The sequence below is a fragment of the Clarias gariepinus genome, chromosome 23 (genome assembly GCF_024256425.1).
Source record: "Clarias gariepinus isolate MV-2021 ecotype Netherlands chromosome 23, CGAR_prim_01v2, whole genome shotgun sequence".
In the NCBI taxonomy this organism is placed as follows: domain Eukaryota; kingdom Metazoa; phylum Chordata; class Actinopteri; order Siluriformes; family Clariidae; genus Clarias; species Clarias gariepinus.
Genome location: NC_071122.1, coordinates 19,604,802 through 19,628,658, shown reverse-complemented (window position 1 = coordinate 19,628,658; position 23,857 = coordinate 19,604,802).

The following is a 23,857-nucleotide window of genomic DNA, read 5'->3' as shown; positions in this document are numbered from 1 at the left end:
TCCATGACACTGTTGCCTATGGCTTGCTCATATGGATATAAAATTCATGTAGGGAATTGACACATACTGTACCTGTTTTGTTAGAATGCGCATTGTTAAAAGCACTATATAAATAAAGCTGAATTGAATTGTTCTAATTGTAGATGGAAAATGTTTGGTCAAAAGTCTTAATACTGCTTCCTCTTGAGCAGGATATTCTCCCAAGTGTAATGCCAATCACTCTTCAGATTCAGATCCACCCAACTGCTGATACTTGATTCAGAATAACAATCTCAAGCATTTCTATTGAGAATACGGTACCGATACAGCTTCTAACGAATAACGAGAATTGCTCAATCTGTTAATTGTAGTCATTATGTACAGTATAAGTATCATTCAGAGCACCAATGCTGTTTTTTTTTCCTACTGAGAATGGGAAGTACTCATGGTCTGATACTAATACACATCTAATAATATTGTACCGTGAATGTGTTGAGAAAGGTGACTTTTGACCTGTGTTTACTTTGGACAATCCTTGAGCTAATTGTGATGGCGCTTCCCACACAAGGAGCAGTTCAGTGATGGTGGCAACCAGAACATATATATATATATATATATATATATATATAGCACTTTGACTGGACACAGCCCACACAGATTAACTGGTGTGATAGCAGAAGTCTCTTTATATTACAGGATTCTCTCGGTTCATTTGGCAAGTTGTGCAAAATGCCTAGAACCGAGTACAGGTCTTTGAAATTCAACCCCCTCAAAAAATGTCCTGGCAACAAGCTGTCAATCAGTCTCTGTATGTAGGACATGCCACTGCATACACATTTTGGATCGATGCAAGAAGAGAAAGTTCCAACCAACTCACTGTTCCTCAAAAATAAATCAAAAAAGTTCAACAGTTACTCATAGCTATGGATAACTTGTTGGGAATATTAATATTACAGTGCTATATGAAGGCATGTAGTAGGTTGATGTTTTAGGCTATTTTGTATTACTAGGGATTGGAATCACCAAGGACCTCCTGAGACGATGTTATCACGATACCTAGGGGACAATTTGATATTGCTATTCGATAAGTATCATGATTTTTTTAAATAAATATTTTGATTTAAGAGTAGAACATTGGACACTATGTAGCCTCAAGCAGGAAATAAACCATCCAGTTACGCCATAACACTTGCAATCAGTAGTGTGAGGAAATGACAGGTGGTCAAACTACACCTCTGTTTTTGATGAAGGACCTTTTTTTTGTCTCCATCTGCATCTACTTTCTCCAGCATGTCTTAAGGCATTGTGGGAAAAGCAATGGAATGCTTTAAATGCTGCCTTTAATGCTTGGTAGCAGCAATGCGTGGGCATGACATACGTGCCAGAGCTCTGTTGTGAATGCACTCTGTTGCTCTTTCACCCATCTCCCGCTTGTATTCTGTGCATATTTACAAATGCTTTCCATATTTATATATATATTTTTTGTCCAAGATTGCAAGAGATTGTGAGAGCACCTGATTAAAGGGGCGTACATACATGCATGCATTCAGAGGTACGATGCGGAGGGGTTTTATTTAAAGATTCAATCAAGAAACTTTTGTTTTTGTAATTTGAAAAATGTTCCTGGGCTGCTCTTTGAGCCTCTTTAGAAATCCCATAATAGTAATTTCCAGTCAGTTTTATTTACAGGTTGTTTGAGGCACCCAAACAAATCATGTCACACAGTGATATGTGCAATATTCTCATCAGAAAGTTTCTCATCAAGTTAGATACAAAACTGCTGATTTACTGGGACACATTTGTACGCAGAACGATCTTTAGAGTTCAAGCAGAATGATGTGAAAACCAAAAAAACTACAAGATTGAGATTGAAACGCTCCAAGAGTGGAAAACCTTACTGGGTTCTACGACCCTTTCAGCCAAGAATAGTTAAAGCTATTATATGCACATATGCACCATAACTGGATACGTAAAGCCTGGGAAAAAAACAGATGACTTCAGCTTGGGTGAATGCCCATGGCAGCCTCAGATTCCTGCCCTTGGCTGACAGCAGTAGAACCCTATATATATATATATATATATATATATATATATATATATATATAGTCTATTCTGCCCAAGAGTTAATATATTTTGACAGCTGTGATGTGCATGCTCTTCTGTTCATCATGGATAAAAAGAGTGATTATATGACTTACTATATCCTTCCTGGTAACCCAAATCAATCTAACTGTTCTTGTCTGACATCCCTTATAAACATCTCCTGTCTGTTTTCACTCCGAACTGTTGCTTACTCAGTGTTTTGTGCCTTTTTGTAGAGCCTCTGTGTGTGTTTGTGTGTGTGTGTGTGTGACATTTAGCAGGAGACCAGTAGTTTATAAACTACTCAACCAGCCCACCTGGTACTGACACCATGCCACAACTTAAGTCACAGGCTACCTCCACATTTCCAGCTTAATGTAAATTGACTCAAATTCAATTTTTTATCCTGATGTGCACAGATCAGATTTTTTTTAGTGTGGTCTAAGTGCACAATTTATTTATTTATTTTATTTTTTTCATTTTTAGATTAGATCTGAGTTAGTTTCCTATGTGGTCCTTGAACTGTGATATTAGATTATTTTTAATTAGATTAGAATGGATTTAACTTTATTGTCATTGTGCAAACTACAGTACATTTACAAAACCAATGAAATGCAGTTATGCATATATATGAACATGCAAATGCTCATATCCGAAATGTGGCAGTGTGACTTGAATGATAAATCGGAATTCATGCACCTTTTTTATGTGGCTTTTGCACATGTGGAGGGCATGGACACGACAGCAACTAAAGCATGGTGTCTGGCTTTTGTCTTTTAGCAAAGACATCTCCATATACACATGCGTGATGTTTCAGAGGACAGACGCATTTACATTCGAGTTAGATAAAAGTCACTTGATGTTATTAATATAAACCATCATGAAATCCCGCAAATCTGATAAAAACCTGAATTGAACAATGCAGCTAGTAAAGTGAACATAGCTTCTTTAAAGTCCTTGCTGGGGCACAGTCATGTTAAAACAGAAAAGGGTCTTCACCAAACTGCATAGCATTGTCCAATTTGATTTTATAAAGCATTAAGATTGCCCTTCACTGGGGATAAGGGACCTGATTAAAACACCTGAATTATAACAGCTTTGGCACATATCTAAAATATCACGCGCTCCTGTCAGCTCAAATATCCTCTGACATCAAAGTATGAAATTCTTCAAAAGTCTTATTTCCTTTAAGAAACTGTCCTCCTTCGTCTCTGCTTTTAAGTCAAAAAAATTCTTAAATCTTGGGGCGGAAATAAAAGAGCTTTTAGAAGCTTTGATATAATTACCTCCTTAATCTCTACATGTTGATCTTCTTCCCTGAATGTATGTTCAGTTACCACCTCAACCATCAAACGAAATGCCAAATCAGATACTTTGCGAATCACAGACAGATAAAGCAAGGCGCTCTGGGAAGACAGATCTTTAAAGTTGCTGACATTTGTGACAAAAGAACAGAGAACAAGAGAAGAATACAGAGGCATTTTTAATAACTAATAACTCAGCTGAGCGGCGGTAGGGTTGAGAGAAACGCTCGTTTATTGTGCCTTCGCCCATTACCTTTATCTGCTGAGGGTTATTTATTTATTTACCCAGTCATTTATTTATCGCCACCACTCATTTTATCTTCATGGGCCTACGGAGAATAATTTAGCGGCAGCTGCTGGTTATAGTGTTATTGTTCTTCCCAAGGGACAAAAAAAAGAAAACACTATCCATTGCATTCGTCCTGTTTGATCCTTTAACTGTAAATCGATACCAGAAATAATTATTCCAGTCCAAGCTGCATCATTATGGTTATTTAGGAATAGGTGGTGATAAGTGAAGAATTTTAATCTGCACCAGTACCTCCAGTAACCACCAGTACTTTAAATTAACACACATTAATCATACACAAAGGATGGGTTAATTAATTATTAATTGATGGGATAATTAATAATTGATTATAATTCAATTAAACTGTGTTAACAGTAATAGTAGTGCTAAACAGATAAAAAAATAAAAGGGACCGAGGACAGTGCCATAGTATTATTCAAGGAGGGAAATACATGTGATTATGTGACAAGTGAGATTAAAATATTTGCGATTATAAGAATACTCAAAGGCTAATAAACTTGATTAAGAAAGAATCGTACACACGCATGGGATAGAGAGAGAGATGATTCTGAGCGATACAAAATACATTTATATAAATAAATATCATGCCAATAAAGCTTCCTTTGAATCTTTGATGTCCTCTCCCTCTGTCTACCTTACACACACACACACACACTCTCACTGGCATGATTCTGGGAATTCACCCTCAGGTCCGGTAGCTGATCCCCTTTAGTGAACTTTCCGGTCCTACAAATCATAATATCTACCCCGGGCCCCAGTGACCCTTGAACAAGGGGAGGGCCTTTGTAATTCTAGAATGGAATATGAGCGATGGGGATCACTAAAACAAAGGGGCCCTAATGAGACGACTTATGTACTGTATGCCAGAGAACATATAGGTGATTGGTCTGGTGGGCAAGTTAGGCCCTATTTATTTATGTTTTGTTTGGGTAAATATTTTAAATATGACTTGTACCAACTGAAATAAACACAGTCACATGCATATGTTGTCTCACTTTAGCACTGTAACGCTAAGACCTGAGAGGTGTATGATTAGTATTAGGCAAAAAATAGCTAGGCATGCGCAATGGGGCGCCATGTGTGTGTCCTCGACAAAATCTCACCTAAAGCTTTTCTTAAAATTTGGAGCTTTTACTATTATTATTATTATTATTATTATTATTATTATTATTATATAGGTCAAGTATGATAATTATAATAGGTTATCTACAGTATATAAATAAAAGAAAGGTTTTGTCTGTGTATTGGTCAGACCTCACTTTTTTTATGTTTTATGTATCATCATAGATACATATGTGCTGTACATTGTAGAATCAGAATAAATGAAAAAATAAAGGTATATCTCATCTTAAACCGGTCTCAGAAAAATTTCTGTCTGTATGTCTGTCCAGCCAGATTTTATCACACAAAGCTGTCTGGACAGAATGCAATGAAACTTTGGCAGTACTTTGGTATTTGCCTGAAGTTACAAAATCAGACATCAGAAGACTACAAAGGACGGTTTGGACTGCTGAAAGGATTATCAGCACTCCCCTGCCCACGCTGCAAGAACTGTATATATCCAGAGTGAAGAAAAGGGCTCGGAATATCACTCTCGACACCTCACACCCAAGATACCTTCTCTTTGAACTTTTGCCGTCTGGTCGATGCTACAGAGCACCGAACACCAGGACAGTCAGACACAAGAACAGTTATTCCCCCAGGCAATTTAACTCATGAACAGTTAAACATTCTTCTTACTGTGCAGTAAATATATGTGCAACATTGTGTGCAATACTATACTGTGTAATATACTGTGGAATACAACAGATATTTATTTAACCTATTTGATAAAAGCCCACATCCTACTTCATTGTAGTTAGCTTTTTTTGTAGTGTAATGTTTTGTCCTCTCTGGAAGCTCTGTCACGTGCAAACGTACTGGGTAACAAAACTCCTTCTGATTCTGATTCTGAAGTTAAACCTGCGCTGATGGCCCGGTGGAGTTTTGGTAAGCACTGTCACCTTGCGCGCGTGTGTGTACCAGGATTGGCACCCCGTCCCAAATGTGCCCCACCTCGTTAACCAAGTCTCCTGGGATAGGCTCCAGGCCGCCCCGCCGTGACCCTGTATACAAGATAAAGCCGATAGAGACAATGAGTGAGTGAGCGAAGTTAAACTGAAAATATTTTTTTGGACTCATTTTGACAAAACTTTTATTTTCATTTTAATTAACCTTCAGATCTTCTACCTATGACCTCCTTCTCCACACCAGACACCCCAGAGAGGCCAGAAAGATCACCAGACAACAGCATACAGGTGACAGTTCCACAAGCTATTTCCCACTAACCATCCTGATTCATTGGAGCTGAAAATAGCTGATGTCTGGCTGTGAACGCTAGTCTCGGCGTCAGATCAATACACATCCCGGCCCCCTTGCGCACAGTAACTCTCCTGGACATTTGGAAGCAGCATTCAGTTTCGGCTGACATCTCTTGATCAGTTTGATCCTGATGCACTTTGAAAGGTTGTAGCGAGACAAACCATTACACCTGTGCTCTGATACATACACAGTGAGTCTCTGGTGTGCTATGGAGATAAGGTGGGAGAAACATGATACAAAGCAGGCTTAAGGTCGCCGTCATGGTAACGTGTCCCAGTGATGATACCAAACCCTCCAACCAGTCTGAAGAGACAACAAGAAATGGAAAGAGCTTGTAAGTGGTCCCATCTCTCTCTCTCTCTCTTTCTCTCTCTCTCTTTCCCCCTTTTGACCTTCATTCTCAATATACTTATATGTCATTTCAAACCCATCAAACAGTCCACCAGGAACAAGAGACACATAGCAGGACTTGACCCGTCATCTTACTATATGCACAGCATACCTACATTTTTTAAAGGAAAGCAAAGAGGATTCGTTTGACTTTTTGTGCATGAAGTTCAAAATTTACTCATATTATAAATACAACAAATCAAATGAGAGGCATTTTATAAAAGGGCCACCCTTTGAGGCATTGTTGCAACGTATAACATTTCATATAACGTTTCTCAAGCAACCTCCTTTAAAAAAAAAAAAAAAAAAGATTTCCTTTTTTTTTTTTTTTTTACATTTTAGGATCTTATAATCCGGAGAGGAAATTTTGCTTACGCCTCCCACTTTGCTCTTTTTATGACTACCCTATTCCCAGTGGCCATGCATTATAAAATAGTTCAGAAAATGGGGTGCCAGTCTGAACCTAAGCGAAAAGTGTTTTCAACAACAATGGAGACAAATTTTCATTAATATTTGATTTCCAAGCCGTCAGCCTAAGAGGTAGAGTTCATTAATGACTGTCCTAGGCTCGGCAAACAACAGTCCCTTCATGCCTCCTGCTAAAAAAAAGGATTTTTTCCCTCCTATTGTGCGCACTTAGATGCACAGCTTTGGGGAAATTATAGGAAAAGAAATCTTTGCTTATTTGTCCGAATAGGATGTGTGATTAAATGAGAAGCTTGCTAGGACCATATGGGTCATTTAACATTTTCAACCTCGATTTAAGGTTGATTTTAAGTGTGTTAAAAGCCATATAATAACCAAAAACATATAGGGGGAAAAAGAGTTACAGTTTTCCTGCAGAAAGGATATCATACGACCGTAAGTATCATGAGTTTGGATCATTTATTACAGCAATTATTCAGTAAATAAGAATTAAGGCTTCTTGCCTGGTTTAAGCCGAGTAAACGAGAAAGTATGAAATTGAAATATCCTCAATTGCAGATGGAGAAAAAGTTCAAAAGTAAACAATCAGCTGGAAAACTGATGCTTGCAGTTTTCTGGGATTCTCAAGGGCGAGTATTGGAACAAGGACAAAGTTTCAACAATCAACAGTGCTCGTTACAGTGAAATGCTAATTGAAGAGACCTGAACTTCAGATTAAACTTGCATGACGATGCGCATCCGCAAACTGTGCAGAAACTTTGTTTTGTGGTGCATCCTCCCCATGGCCCCCTCTTACTCCTGTAGATTGCTACCATCTATAGATTATACTATGTGGCCTGGGTTTAAATACTAATTTGCTAATGGATTCTGACTGGGAGACCTCGGTCAGTTCGATTCATGAACAGCATCTTCACCACCACCACCACCACAGTGAGCACTGGGGTCCCTCAGGGCTGTGTGCTCAGTCCCTTCCTGACTCACAAGTCCCCGCAACACCCCGCAGCGGACAGTAAGGAAAGCTAAGAAGATCGTTTGGGTCGGTCTTCCCTCCATCACACACACTTTACACTTCTACAATCTTGATAAAGGTACTGAAGCGTTCGAGTCCACACAGCCAGAGTGTGCAACAGGTTCTTCTCACAATCCATCAGACTCCAGGGACTGGACTGAGACACAAACTAAACTTGACACCACTCTATTTCAAGTCTATTTTGAAATGACTGTTAGAATTGCTATTTTCCACTAATCAGAGCTGCACTGTTTATGCCCATTGTCATGCATTTGTGCACTTTAGGTATTTATATAGCACTATCATGTTGTTAAGAACATTGTGACAATAAAAGCCACTTTGACTTTGAGATGGTGTCATGTCCCCAGTCGTAAACTAATCATTCTAATGCAAATTTTAATGCAGATTTTATTTTTTTAATTATTTTTTATTTAAATAATATTAACTATTATTTTTTTTTTTTAATTACAGTACAATTACAGGACAGGTAAGTTAAGCTATGGTTATATTTATGATTATATATATATATATATATATATATATATATATATATATATATAGTTATAGCTTGACTAGGCCATATAATTGTACCAGTATCCTTGACCCATTATACTGTACAAGAACTGCAGTGGAATCGATTTATTGACCGAAGTATGTCTGACTCCGCTATGAAAGGTAGCGATATGCCCCCTTCCAGCTCGTTAGTGTTGTATTCAGGGTTGACCTTTTACATCACGGATCAAAACAATCGACAAACAAGTTAGCTAGCTCCAAACTGGTAGCATGTCTAGCAGTGAAAACATGCACAACTTTACAAGCGCTGTACATTTCGTACATGCTGTACAGTTTATTTTTGGTACAAATGAGAAGGCGCTATCCCTTGCGATTATGGGGTTATCTGAGGGCAGAGACCCATTTATGTCCGAATGTAATTCACTATAGCATTCATTTACGTCGGAATGCTGTTTTCATGTTAAATCTTACTTCAAATAAAAGGAATCGAGACTGCGGTATCTGTATATCTTAGAACTGTACTTGTATGACAGTAATATGCATGAATGATCTGATATGCGTGAATAATCTGGTCGAATCCTTATTTAATATATGTGAGTAAAAAGTGCAAATGTAAATTAGCACAAGGCTGGACAATGCCCACGAAAACAGTGGATATGTACCTCAATTAGATTTTTTCCTTCCCATTTATCGCTGTAATTAAACCATTCTGGCAACAGTCAAAGTGATTATCCAAAGTGGGCGCACACGGCAGCCGGGGCGTTTGGAGAGATTCTTTTTTTTTCCCCCTCACAGAAAGATAAGGGGAAAGAGAATCTGTTTAAGTGCCGAATTAAGAATTTGAAAAGCGCTCTTAATCACGCAGCTAATGTTGAGGAAATGTGCTGGTAAGACATGGCCGACAGTGCGAATTACCTTTGATACTTCATGAAGGATGTGGCACCAGATGGGGCCGTGCCTCTGCAGTCCAATTTTCGCAGACTCTCAACGACACAGAGAAAGGAACGTACAGTACGGAAACAGCAAGCTAGGCTTTTGATGAACAGTTTTCATCTCTCTTATCGAAGTTTACAGATCAATCACACTTTATTATTTTTGTCTACCTTTCAACAGTGATTGATCCTGGTATAGAATGAGGTGCGGTTTACTGCAAGGGAAACTAAATGTCAAAAATCAAAACACAGAGCTATAAATGGGAACTAGACAAATCGTTTTCGGTTAGCCTCATTGTCTTTTCAGCATGGCTAAATTCAGGATATTAACTTTTTTTATCCTTTTCTTTTTATCCCCCCTATAATACTATAACATTACTTAGTATGTATAAGAGACTACTGTTCTAAACTGATACTACAAACGATAAATATGAACATATATATCACAAGGGATGTTCAAATCAAACGGGCACTTGATGAAATTTCTCCTGAATGATCGCATGAAACCTCCTGACATTTACAAAGGACTGCAAGCACAGTACCATTATGAGAATCTTACCTGCGGTCAAACCTTTTAAAGAAGGCTGTATGTCTGTGAATGATGTGGTGGCTCAGAGCCTAACGCACTCGTTCATGTTAACATTCAGCGAGTTACACGTTTGATCCTAAAAAAAAACATCTACAGATACAGATGCGAGAGGTTCAGCTGTCTGTGGAAACTGTACTTTATACTGTATGTAACACAATCGTTCACCAAAACCACTTGCACATTACAGTAACTCTGTAGAGCCATGACCTCACTCCACGTGATTTTCACATGTTTGGGCCATTAAAGGAATTCCTGGGAGGCCAGCGATTCAGACGTGAAGCAGGCATTCTGATTATAGCTCTGGCGTACTGAAAAAACTTTCTACCTTGATGGTATCCAAGCAGGAGTGAAACACTGGGATAAGTGCATTAGTGTAGCAGGGGATTATATAGGAAAATAAAGGTAGGTTTTACACTGAAAACTGTGTTCTGCACATAAGTCAAAAGTCCCAGTGTGACTTGAACGAACCCTGTTAACTCACTCATCATCTATACCACTTAATCCTTAATACAGGATCGCAGGTGGCCTAGAGCCTACCCCAGGAGACTTAGGAGACTTATGATTCGGGGTATACCCTGGACAGGGTGCCAGTCCATTACAGGACCTACAACAGGCAATTTGGGAACGCCAATTAGCCTAATGTGCATGTCTTTGGAATATGGGAGGTAATCGGAGTACCCAGTGGAAACCCACCAAGCACTGGGAAAACATACAAACTTCATGCACACAGAGGCGAGTATCGAACCCGGACCCTGAAGGTGCAAGTGCTAACCGGGGTCAGGGGTAGCTCAGTGGTTAAGGCATTGGACTACAGGTCGGAAGATCCCAGGTTCAAACCCCACAACCACCAAGTTGCCACTGTTGGGCCCTTGAGCGAGGCCCTTAACCCTCAACTGCTCAGATGTGTAATGAGATAAAAATGTAAGTCGCTCTGGATAAGAGCGTCTGCCAAATGTCTAAATGTAAATGTAACCCGTAAGCCACCGTGTAGCCAAAAGTACTGTATAGCCAAATATAAATATATTACAATGAAAATGTGGGTTAAGAGGACACAAACAGGAGTTACACTATTCATTTTCTTTTAACAGTAAGCTTGCCATAAAGGTTTCCATATGGGCATATGGTTGAGACTAAACATGTGCACTGAACCTGTGTTTAAAAAGTATTTTTTTTTTTTTCTTTTTCATCCAGCTGCATGTACGCAGTCAAATATAAGGTAAGTGGAACCACTTTGATTGCATATACATTTAATTTTCATTTATTCGTAGTAATTGCCTATTGTTGGTCTTTCGGCTGCTCCCAGCAAGGGGTCACCACAGTGGAATATCCGATCCACACAACAACTTGGCACAGGTTTTTCCTCCTGATGCAATCCTCCCATTTTATCTGGGCTTGGGACCGGCACTGCGTCCAGTGGCTGGGGGGTTTGGGCACTGGCTGGAAATCGAACCCGGGCCTTCAACATGTCAGGCGCAACACCTACCACTAAGCCACCAGTACCCCTAGTCATTGCCTAAATCTTTATATTTAGTATACAGGTATATAGAGTATTTGGCGAAATAGAGTAAAAAAAAATTTTTGGAATTTTGTCATGGGTAGATATATTTAAAATATAATGATATTTCTGTAAATACAAAGGCATTCTGTAATGAGGTCAATTCTGAACCATGTTGATGAAGCTGAGGATGAGGAACTGTTGAGGAACTGTATTACAGATATACTGTAAAGTACACAGCATGTCCTTGTTTGATTACTAAACAAATAATTAAACCTTTGATTTATTTACCCTAATACTAGTGAACCTGTCTGTGGCTAAACCCCTCTTTTGCTTATATGTTAAAAAGACAGAACTGTGTAACAGGGTTTGAGTTTTGGCTTCAGGTTATCCTGACCCTGTTGAAGATAATGGGTTTAAAATGGAAAACTCTCATCAGCATGGTGAAGAAATCGCAGCGAAGGATCCATTCCAGGGCTACATGACCTCAAATACTCATTCAGGGTTGATGCACTATTATAAAAACAGTGGTGGAGTTTTCCTTCTCGGTACTGTTTTGTTTGGAGCAGCGAAACCCTCAGAGATTTGCTGAGAATTCAAATGAAAAAAAGTGAGTTTTTCCCTCTATTACATTTTTTTTTCCAGAGACTGAACTTTATCACCACACTCCGAGCAAGTTTGATATCCTCTATCTTTCACAGAGAGTACCGGTGGCTTAAATAAGGTTCCTCTGCAGGTTTGTTGATAGTGTGAGGAACTCAACAGCATAGGAGAGGCTTGGTTCCTAGGAGAGGCTGCTTCTCCTCTTAATTTAGAAGAGAGCGTTGAGATTTGGGCACCTTATAAGATCAGGTTGCTCTAAATTAAGATGCTGGTGCAGTCCCAGGATGTGCTACAAAATTATACAAGGGGCGCTCAAGTCAAACCGGGACTTTTGATTGCGAGAATAACAAAACACACTTATATAGTACCTTTATTTCTCTACGTATATAATCCACTGCTACACTAATACACTTATCTTACTAGTGCTTGGAAGAAGCTTTTCTCGGAGCCACTAACAGACTGCCTGCTTCACGTCTGAAACCCCGGCCTCCCAGGAACTCCTTTAATGGCCCAAACATTTGGAAATGGGTTGGAGAGAGGTCACGGCTGTATAACTTCCAGTTCCTGTAATGTGCAAGTGGTACTGGTGAATAATTGTGTGTACAGTTCCCACAGACAGATGCGTCTCTTATGCAAGTTGGCAACAAGTCATTGGCTGAGCGCCACCTCAGCCGGGGTTATCATTCACGGAGTAACAGCCTTTTGTAAAACCTTCTCACTATTCAAATGTCAATCGGTTTTATGCCTTCATTTACAAGAAATTCCATCCCAGTTTGAATCGGTTTGCCCAGGATTATTTAAAAACTCCCAGAAGGAGGTGGACTGTGATCGGTGGTCGGGGACACAAACGTCTGACCTTCTTAGTCTGCTGCCACCGAGAAAAATAAACCAATGAACGATCGAAAGAAAGAACGAAGGAGCTTAGTTTTATGAAATTGCTCAAATCACAGGGTCTTATAATTTGAAAGGAGAAAGATGAGTTCACAATAAGCCTATTTACATACTAATGTCAGATGAGGGAACAAGGCAGTTATTTTTGCTTGGCACCTAATTTAATAGAAGCGATAACCATCTTTAATTTCTTTATATTTCACAGCTCTGTGAGCTAACGATAAACAAATGGAGTAAGCTATTAATCTTAAGCCTGAGCACAGAAGGCTTGGTGGATTGAGACAAAGGAAAGGAGGAACGAGTCGGTAAACAGCGCATACCTGTACCTGACGGTGTCGCGGAGCACATTGCGTGGCGGGTTGATGGTTCTAGACTGGCAGAACAGTCTGCGACTAGAACATTCTCACAGAATGGGAACGAGTTATTCTCATCCTAACAGAGAGATATCCCTGCATGTCCTATCCACAGGGAGCCTTCATTAAGACCAGGAAGATGAATAGCTTTCCGAATGAAAATTACAAGCATGGATAATTATGACGAAGTGGCCGTAATTGTTAGCACATTGTTCTACAAAATAAAGATGGGTGGAACCAACGAAATGCTAAACAACAAATATATGGACTACATACAGTATCTACTACAGTCTGAATGGACTAACCCTCATAAAAAAGTTTTTTTTTTTTTTAAGGTACTCCCTTTTCACTGGAAATAACACTTGAGAAATCAATACAATGACAGGAGAAAACAACTTCACCTCTCCTAATCCTCCCAGCACGACAAAGTGCATTATCTCAGATAGAGCAATTAAGCACTTTCTGATAGAAACTGTTTCTTGTCTAGAAAGAAGGTACAGTGCTGAAGCTTTCAGAATCACAATTGCTACTGGGACTTCAGGTGTTTCCATCTTGGTTTATTGGCATGTTGAAATATTCCTGGATTTTTTATCCCCATAAATATGCATCAAAGAATATCTTTAACTACAGCATTGAATCACAATAGTGTACAGTTATAAGTAAAATAAATCCAGGATTGGTGTAATGTGGCTCAAACAATAACATCATGAAGACTTAGCGTTTTAATATAAATATACTGTACAGTAAGTCCCTGACATACAAACGAGACATTGTTCGTAAGTCTAATTTGTTCGTAAGTCCAACAACCACTAGGATACTAACATTATTGGCTAAACATAATATAAAACTAACATGTTACGTGATCTTGTCCTTGTTCTTTAAAATCGTCCTGATGGTTAAACGATTCATGTTAAAAGAATCATTTTACCATCTTTTCACCTCATTCCATTCTCTTAATTATTTTCAATTTTGTCCCTATCATTATTGCTTGACGCTTCTTAGCAGTACCAGATTCATCGCCGCTACTTTTACGCTCGCTTCCGAACTAGCTCAGTGGTTAAGGCATTGGACGACGGTTCAGAAGGTCCCATGTTCAAACCACTGTTGAGCCCTTCAGCAAGGCCCTTAACCCTCAACAACTCAGGTGTATAATGAGATAAAATTTGAATCTGGTTTTACCTGGTTAAGGGCGCCAGCCAAATGCCTAAGTGTAAATCTAACTTCCACGAGTGAACATGCGCACTTTGCACTTTTTTGTCACTTTGCATTCTCGAACGTTTGTAACTAAAATGTTTGTATGTAGGGAACTTACTGTAATGAACAATATCAAATCTCACATTGTAGTAAATAACCAGTCATGTATTTTAAATCAAATCAGAATTTAAGCTATGACATTTTGTGCTAGAGAAGGAACTGTTGGTGCTGGCTGAAATAAAAATAATCTGTTTGCACATAATGTGATGTACAGAAAAATAAATTAAAAGAAATGGGAATATGTTTTACTGTGACTGCAGAGTCCCTAAAGATTTAAAAATTGCTTGGTTCAGTAATAACCTCAGCAGCAACCTCATTTCCCCTCTCGTCTGTTCCTACCACTTACTATATCATTTATCATCAGCAGTATACTAAATACAGACCTGATCATTTGTCATCATCTGCACCTGTTTCTCACTGGTTCATGCCTCAAGTTAGTTTTTTTCCACATGATCGAATGATTAAAAGGTCACTATGCGGCTTAACAAACAAACAAACAAACAAACAAACAAACAAATCTTCTGAATCTGCTCGGGTACACGGACTGGACTGAAAATAAGAGCCAAAAACCTGCCAAAAATGGGAGCTAAAACAGTCTTTCAGGAAGCCTGGAGAACTTTTTTTCAGGACTACATAAAAATGATAAGAAAGTATGACTCTGTGGGAGCAAAATATGTAGAAATGAGGGGGCTCAAGACTTTTGCACAGTATCGTATGTTCCGTACTTTTTCACCAGATGTACCCAGTAGTAAATGTTACAGCAGACATTGTGCTGTGTTATAAGTTAAGGATGTGCTGGAACTACAGTATGTTACTTACGTAGCATTACCTTTGTAAAAGTCCACATGCATTTTAACAAACTTTTTCACATTTACAAATACTACTGTATTTAAAAGTCAGTCACGCATTACTTCACCCCCGTCAGACACATTATTATTGTTTGCAATACTCATACATTTTGTATTATATATTGTGTATTGTACAAATCATAAACTTAAGTATCATAATGTATGTACAGTACTGCAATTCGCACTACCATGCACACGCACACTTTATGGACATTGCTCAACAGTCGTCTTGAAGATATCTTAAAGAATCCTATTGTACAGTTTATTTCATTCCATTCCTTATTGCGAAGCTCCATCTCAGGTACTAAATCAGTATGCAATAGACAAAACCATGCCCTTTTAAATGACGGCGAATTAGAAACCTTTATGGGCATTTCGACATTTCATGGAAGCTCAAGGTCAGCAAGGCTAGAAAATGAAGATTTTTAAAGATGAAAAGCTCAAGCTCAAGTTCAAGCTTTTATTGAAAATTTACTCATCATCACTGTCTATACGGCGTTATCCTGTATACAGGGTCGCATGGGACCTGGAGCCTATCCTAGGAGACTTAGGGCACAAGGCGGGTTACACCCCGGACACTCAATTCGCCTAATTTGCATGTCTTTGGACTGTGGGAGGAAACCAGAGTACCTGGAGGAAATCCACCAAGCACGGGGAGAACATGCAGACATCATGCACACAGACCCGATGCAGAAATCGAACCGTTAACCCTGGAGGTGTGATGCAACAGCGCTAACCACTAAGTCATCATCATTTTCTCTTCTAAACATTTTTTACAATCTGTATACTGTCAGACCTTTATCACAAATGATGCAGCCTAATTTCATATGATCCCAATAAACATTTGTTGCTACCTACTATTATATCTTAACATGGAAACTGAACTGTGCGGCCGACAGACATTCAGGATAAACATGATGCACAAACACAGCATAACTAACCAGGCTAGGATGACAGTTATGTAGCAGATAACAGCCTCATTGAAATGTTAATAGAACACTTAATGAAGTATATGTTTTATTAATGAGTGTGTAATACGATTACATTCATTTGAGCCATCAGTCTTCCGTTGCACGCAGACAGGGAGTCAGCGGTAATGAAAACTGTCAACCAACAGTTCAGTGCCGGTGTTCGGTGCTAACTCTCGCTGTGTATTCACAGGGAGGCGTACGGCAAAGAGCTTATCAAATATGTATGTGGATGTTGCTGGAGTTTGTCGAGCTGACAGACAAGCCAGAATGCAGGAAACCACATCCATTAAGCAAATTCGGTCCGCGCGATGTTGATATACCACACCTTCCTGTAAGGTAACCGGTCATTGAAGAGTTAATGGACCCAACAACCACTGCCAGGTGCATGATAATTACGGAATTTGCATGACATTTTGCAATGGTTCTTAACAAAAAAAAGTCTAAATTTGTGATTGTTTTGACCTTTTGAAAGCACATGCTCAAATTACATCATCTCATATATTCCTTTTTAGAGTAGCAAAGAGGTTAGAGTTCGAGACAACATACACACGATCCGCTATAACATTAAAACCATGACTATATAACATATAGTGGATATATATTATATATATAATATAACATCCACTATAACATTAAAAACTATGCTATAATAGGCTATAATAGAAGGGTGTTAGTAGAGACTTGTTGTGTATGGTGATGTGTAGGAGCAGACCGGGCCCATGTCTACTCCTAAAAGCCCATACATTGAGCATGTAACCATTAGCACTGGACCATGAAGCGATGTAAAGAGGTAGCCTGGTCTGATGAATCATGTTTGTCTTTTACATCATATAGATGAATGAGTGCATATCTGTCAATTACCTGAGCATGCATTATGGAAGCAAAGCATGCCAGCAGAGGCAGGGTGATGTTCTGGGCGAGGTTCTGCTGGGAAATCGTGTGTGCCGGCATTCATACGGATGTTACTTTGACATGTACTGTACGACCAAACATTATTGCAGTACACAAGTATTCCCTAATGGCATATTCAAGATAATGCGCCCTACCACACCGCAAAAACTGTACAGTGATGATGGGAAGAACATGGCAAAGTGTTCCTGGTGACTTGGCCTCCAAATGAGGATGGGTTCCCTGTTGAGTCTGGTTTCTCTCAAGGTTTCTTCCATTGCCATCTCAGCGAGTTTTTCCTTTTCACTGTCGCCGTTGCCCTTGGCTTGCTTATCACATTCACATTTTATACAAACTTCCATAATTCTTATGATTGTGTAAAACAGCAACAATTGGGGCACTAGTGGCTCAGTGGTAGGTGTTCCACCTGCCATGTCAAAGGCCCGGCTTCGATTCTCAGCCACTGGATGCAGTGCCAGTCCCAAGCCTGGATGAAATGAGACAGTTGCATCAGGAAGGGCATTTGGTGTTTAATAAATAAATAAATAAAAAAGAAAATGATGCCAAGCTTGTATGTGTTGACCAGATGGTCTGCTGTGGTGACCCCTCGTAAGGAGCAGCCGAAAGACCAACAAGAACAACTATAAATTTTAATAAAACCAGTATTAAGAATATTTCTTAAAATAAAAGTGAATGTAAAGAATTATTATATCCAGAAGCTGTATGTTCCATCTCAATTTTTTTGGATAACTAAATTTGTTACAAAATGCTGAGACTGAAGACTCCTTCCAAAAATTCTACAATTCTACATACAAATATGTTCCTAATTATATGAAAAGTCTGCGGAACAGGGTCTTGTGCAAATTGTTACTAAAGAAATTAGAAGACTAGATTAACATAAATGTGACAGGGCTGCTGTTATAATAAATAAAGATAAAAAAAAATTAATCAACCCACTCAGACCAGCCAGAGTGAGAACTTGAACATCGTCGGGATATAAAATTATTTGTATTTTCAGCAGCCTGAAATGCTGAGCCAGACCTTTGCAAACCACCACTCCATCAATATGTGACAAATCATTTTAAAGCGGTGAATTTATAGACTCCTGTGAGAGGATATGCACGACGGCCCAGTCGACATTAATTATTTCAAAAACAATTTGCAGGAAGTGATTATTAATCCAGAGGCGCAGGTTGGCTTCCAGCACGGCGCACTTGTAAAGCCTGGATTTATCATGTTGACATTTTGCAGAGGGGACAAGCCGTTCTGAATGTTGCCGTCTCATGCTTTACCTCAGACTCCGACTGAGCTATGGTGCCACTTCATGTCATCGGTTTTGGGGTAAACTTTATGTAACAGTCCATATTTCTGTTCTGCTTGCATTGATATTTGGTGCATTTGGATACAATAGATTTTGAGGATAACCTGACTATTTCTAATGTTTATGTCTATATTAGAAAGTTTACGTTTTGCACCATTAATGCATTATTACATAAAAGATACAGTACATACCTATACATAAATACGGTATATATATATGGATGATGTGTGTAACACTAACTGTGTATTATTTTTTTGTAAATTATCTTTTGTTTGTGAGTGTGTGTGTGTGAGTGTGTTTACGTCTTTACTCTGATTCGCTTATCATTAATTTTACTTACAGTACTGTTTAAAAGTCTTGGGCACATACAAAAATATGGCATAAGCAAAAGATGCTTTTGAAAACATTTCTGCATAAAAGAAACTTCTATAAAGACCAATAAAGAGAAATAAAATAAACAGTCAATATTTGTAGTGAAAAATCATTGCTTAAAATCCGGAGTTTTAGACACAGATTTGTGCAGTTTTATAAGTAAAACAGTCGTTAGGTTTTACTGAGCTTGCTGGAGAATATGAGTTCTTCTGGTCACTTTGTCACACTCGCTCCTTCCTATTTTTATGTAAATCCCAGGAGTGTACATTGGGTTTTTTGTTTTTTGTCTGTCTTTACTATATATTTTTATTCTCCTGTAATGTTATTCGTTTATTAATTTTTAAGTTATATACAGTATAAAAATACTGAATGATTTTGTACATTATTATGCAGACATGATAAACTTATACTGTATACTGTATAACAAAATTGGTACAGCATATAATATGGTGCCATACAGTACTGTATGCATATATATATATATATATATATACATATATATATATATATATATATATACACAGACACACACACACACACACACAGTATATATATATATATATATATATATATATATATATATATATATATATATCACTCCTCAGCATTTCATTTTGTTGTTGTTTTTTGTTTTCATATTTAATTTTTCAATTAACAAAAAAACAAAAAAAACATGGATGATGGACGTGTCCTTTACAATTCTTGGCTGATCAGAAGGTGTTGATTAATTTCCTCCAACAGCAGCAAATCACTGGTTTATATGTATACATTTATACTGTCTATTATTTCTTATTTGATTAGTACATAACGTACATAAAATAAGTAATAATAAGGGTAACTTGTTTTTTTATTTAATGTAACCATAATTAAATGATGATTATTGTTCGAGTCAAACCGGGATTTATGATTGCACAGAGTAACAGAACACAGTAATAAGAGTTAAAACCTCCCTTTAATTCTCCATATAATCCCCTGATACACTTCTGCACTTATCCCCAATGCTTGGATAAAGTCAAGATAGAAAGTTTACTCGGTACGCTGAAGCCATCGACTGCATGCTTCAGGTCGGGAACGCTGGCCTCCCAGGAACTTCTTTAATGCTCAGTGCTTTAGCTCAGTGGTTAAGGAATTGAACTTCAGTTCGGAAAGTCCCAGGTTCAAATCCCACGTCCACCAAGTTGGTTGCAAGGCCCTTAACCATCAACTGTTCAGACGTATAACATGATAAAAAAGTAAATCGCTCTGGCTAAGGGCATCTGCCAAATGACTAAATGTGAATGTATAATTCACACAGACAGATGCATCTCTTCCACAAGTTGGTGGTAAGTTACAGTATCTGTTGATTTTTAGGGATCTGGTGTTTCACTTGCTGAATGTTCACTTTGAGCACCCCAGTACAGTACGGACTTCTTTAAAACATTTGCACAGTTCTAATGTTTTACTGCGGCTAAGAGTTCTCATAATAGGGATTTTTGGGTTTTCTTTGGAGTTTCATCGCAAATCCCGGTTTGACTAGAACGCTTCTCACACATACTATTTTTTAAAGTTTTAATTAATTAATTAATTAATTATTATTATTATTATTATTATTATTATTACATATGACCCAGGAACAAAAAGAAAAGACCTGAAAAATTCTCTTAATGCTAGAACCATAACAACAAAATCGTTCTTTAATTATGCTTGACCCTTTAAATCCTTCTCTACGTACCCAGAATAAAATATAAAAGGAGCTGTTTTTAAATTCCACTCACAGTTCTCTGGCTTTACTCTAAATTAGAGTTCAGAGAATAGTGCAATTGCATACTGTAGCTAGGGTTCCTGCATAAGATATGGATTCATGTCTCATAACTGCGTACTCTACTGTATGTCCTATCAGATAAGAGTATGAATGAGAGGATTGTGATATAATCAGGAAAAAGGGGGACAAAAACACTGCATTCAATGTTTTCTACTCAGCCATTAACGCTCCTAATTGCTTTGCGGCTGTAATAGCTGAACTTTGGCGGTATATCTCGGCGGGGACAAAAAAAAAAAAAAAAAACCTGAAAAAACCTCCTTAATCAGTCAGGGTTGGAGCCGATTTAGAAACAGGCCAGACGGCTGCATTTTTACGGCATCCTCTTAAAACTTGACTACTCATTTCATGCAGTCTGCCGGACCCTGTCCTAGAATTGAAGTGCTCTGTGCGTATGTGTGTGTGTGCGTCTGTGTGTGGAGAGGGTAGAAAAGGAAAGGAAAGAAGCACGGTGAGACAGAGCAGCTGGGAAGATTTGCCACTTGAGTAATGGGACAAATATCCACACCTCCCTCTGGAGCTTTTCCTCTCGAACTAGCAGGCTCTGCTCAATTAATCTCCTCTGATCTTAATGACCCTGGAAGGTGACTCGCCAGATAATACACAATTACACTGGAAACTGCTACTGCCAATTAAGCCTTGATGTTTTTTTTCTCCCCTTCCCTCCTTCTTCCTCTTCTTCTTCGTCTTCTTCTTCCTCTTCTCCTGAACTCATTCCACTGTCCCAGTGCACCGGGCTGTTTGCGAATTCATTAACTGCCTTCTTATAAGGGAAATTAAAAGTGCAGCCTTCTAAAGTAGAGCTTATTGAGGAGATAAGATCTTTAAACAATGGTTGTCCACAGATTAAAACGAAGATTATTGTGGGAAAATAGCTGTGGGAGAAAGGCTGTGGAGCTCCTTTACCTTTATACTCGGTGTAGATTTATGAACCTGTACTCCATAACGCTCGGTGCTGTGCTGCACCATTATAGAAAAACAATCAGTGACATGATTGTGTGAGGTGACCTGAGGCAAAAGAAGACATAATGATAAAATCATATATTATCATACATTATATTATACCAAGCCACCGTGCTCTCTTTTTTTATGTTTACAAATTTAAAGGGCACCTATTATGTCAAAATTCACCTTTAAGGTATGTCGTTAGTAAAAGTGTACAAAGAAAGAATAAATAATTTCCTTTAATGTTTTTCTGTATTGTTGGATTTGCTTTTGTGACCTCATATGAGATCATCTCCCGTGGCTGGTGTTTATTTATGCAGCTCTCTGATGAGTCTGGATCAGCAGTAGCTCATGTAAACAGACACTGAAATAACGCTTGGTGGGGAAAATATGGGACCTTTAATGCTGTGGAATTACTTTGAAACAAGTTACTTCACTGACATTATACCAGGCGTAAACAGTCATTCCCTTGTCACTTCACCACAAGTTATTCTCCTGTGATATTGAAGTTCCTTAAGTTAACATCACTTACGAATTGTTTCATCGTGAATTATTATACTTTTTGTTTCTGTTAAACAACTAAACATTACTGTCTATACTATAGACAGGTCAATGGAAAGTCAAAAAAAAAAAAAAACTTACACCTTCTACCCAATTAGATTTTAATTAATTATATTCTACCCAATTAGATTTTAACATTTAATGCATTCTAACTCACTCATTATCTTGTACAGGGTCGTAGGAAGCCTGCAGTCTATCCCATGACACTCGAGGCATGAGGTGTGGTGTAGCCTCGATGGGGTGCCAATCCATCACAGGACACACAAGCTCACACACACACACACACACTCACTCAGACACTATAGGAAGCACCAATAGGCCTAAGCTGTCTTTAGAGTGTAAGAGGAAACCCTGGAGGAAACCCACCAAGCACAGGGAGAATTTCCTCCACACACACACACACACACACACACACACACACACACACACACAGGGCCACACCAACCATAGTGCTAACCACTTCACCAATGGCTGACAGACAAAGAGGTTTGTGATCACTTAAACACAGAGGTTTTCGATCACAAACACTATTTTATAGAACATACTGTATATAACTAATGTGTTTAATACAGGCAAAATTAGACATGTGTAAAAGTGTTTTAAAAATAAAAACTAGACAATTTAAGGGATCTGGTACAGCGAGAAAGAGAGAGAGAGAGAGACTCCGTTGCAGGTGTTCAAATCAAACAGGGACTTTCTCATAAATGAAAACTGATTCACATTTCCTGAAAAATTCCAGCACAGTACAGTGATGCGACTTTTAGTCTCAGTAAAACATTTGAATGGTGCAAACATTGTAAAGCAGGTCGTACGTCTGTAAATGAAAATCCCAATCAAAGTTGCTCCGAGCCCCCCTGCAGCTGCGTATGTGAATGTGAACTTTCAGTTAGTGGAACGCCTGATCTGTAAAAATCATGAGATAACTTGCTGATAGTTTGCGGAATAGACGTGTCTGTCTCAGCTGGGAATTATTGACAGGTTTCTCTTACAGACCTGACTTCGCTCCAAATCATTTGCTCACACTTTTGTCAATTAAAGGAGTTCCTGGGAGGCCAGCGTTTCTATCATAGTGAGAAAACGTTTTACACTGATGGTGTACAAACACTAGTAAAACTCTGGGATGAGTGCATTAGTGTAGCAGGGGATTATATAGAGAGATAAAAAGAGTTTATACTTTCATAACGGTGTTCTGTTTTTCTCCACCATCAAAAGTCCCAGTTTGACTTGAACACCCCGATTTCTCCCCGTGGAGTATTATTTTTTTTTTTTGGGCTTTTTATGGCTCCTAAATGTTTTAATATTTTTAATAAACTAAAAAACTTGCAGCTCTAGTGTCTTAAAAAATAATAATTGAATCATTGAATTTTAATGGTCAACAAATACAGTCCCCATGACTAAGAGATATGAATGCACGGCATAATTTGCAGTAAACCTGTGGCACAGTACATCTTCCAATTATTTATTTTTTTGGTTAAATTTTAATGACTGCATTCTTCCAAAATGCTTCCCTTGTTAAATTTTAATGAATATCAGATTCATTTACTACTCTCCATTTCGCAGTGTCGATTAGATCTACAAAAACTAAATCTTTTGCAGTTGAGACTTATCCCGCTACGCTATAACTGGAACGCTCGCTTTTCCAAAATACCCAACGTTTGAATT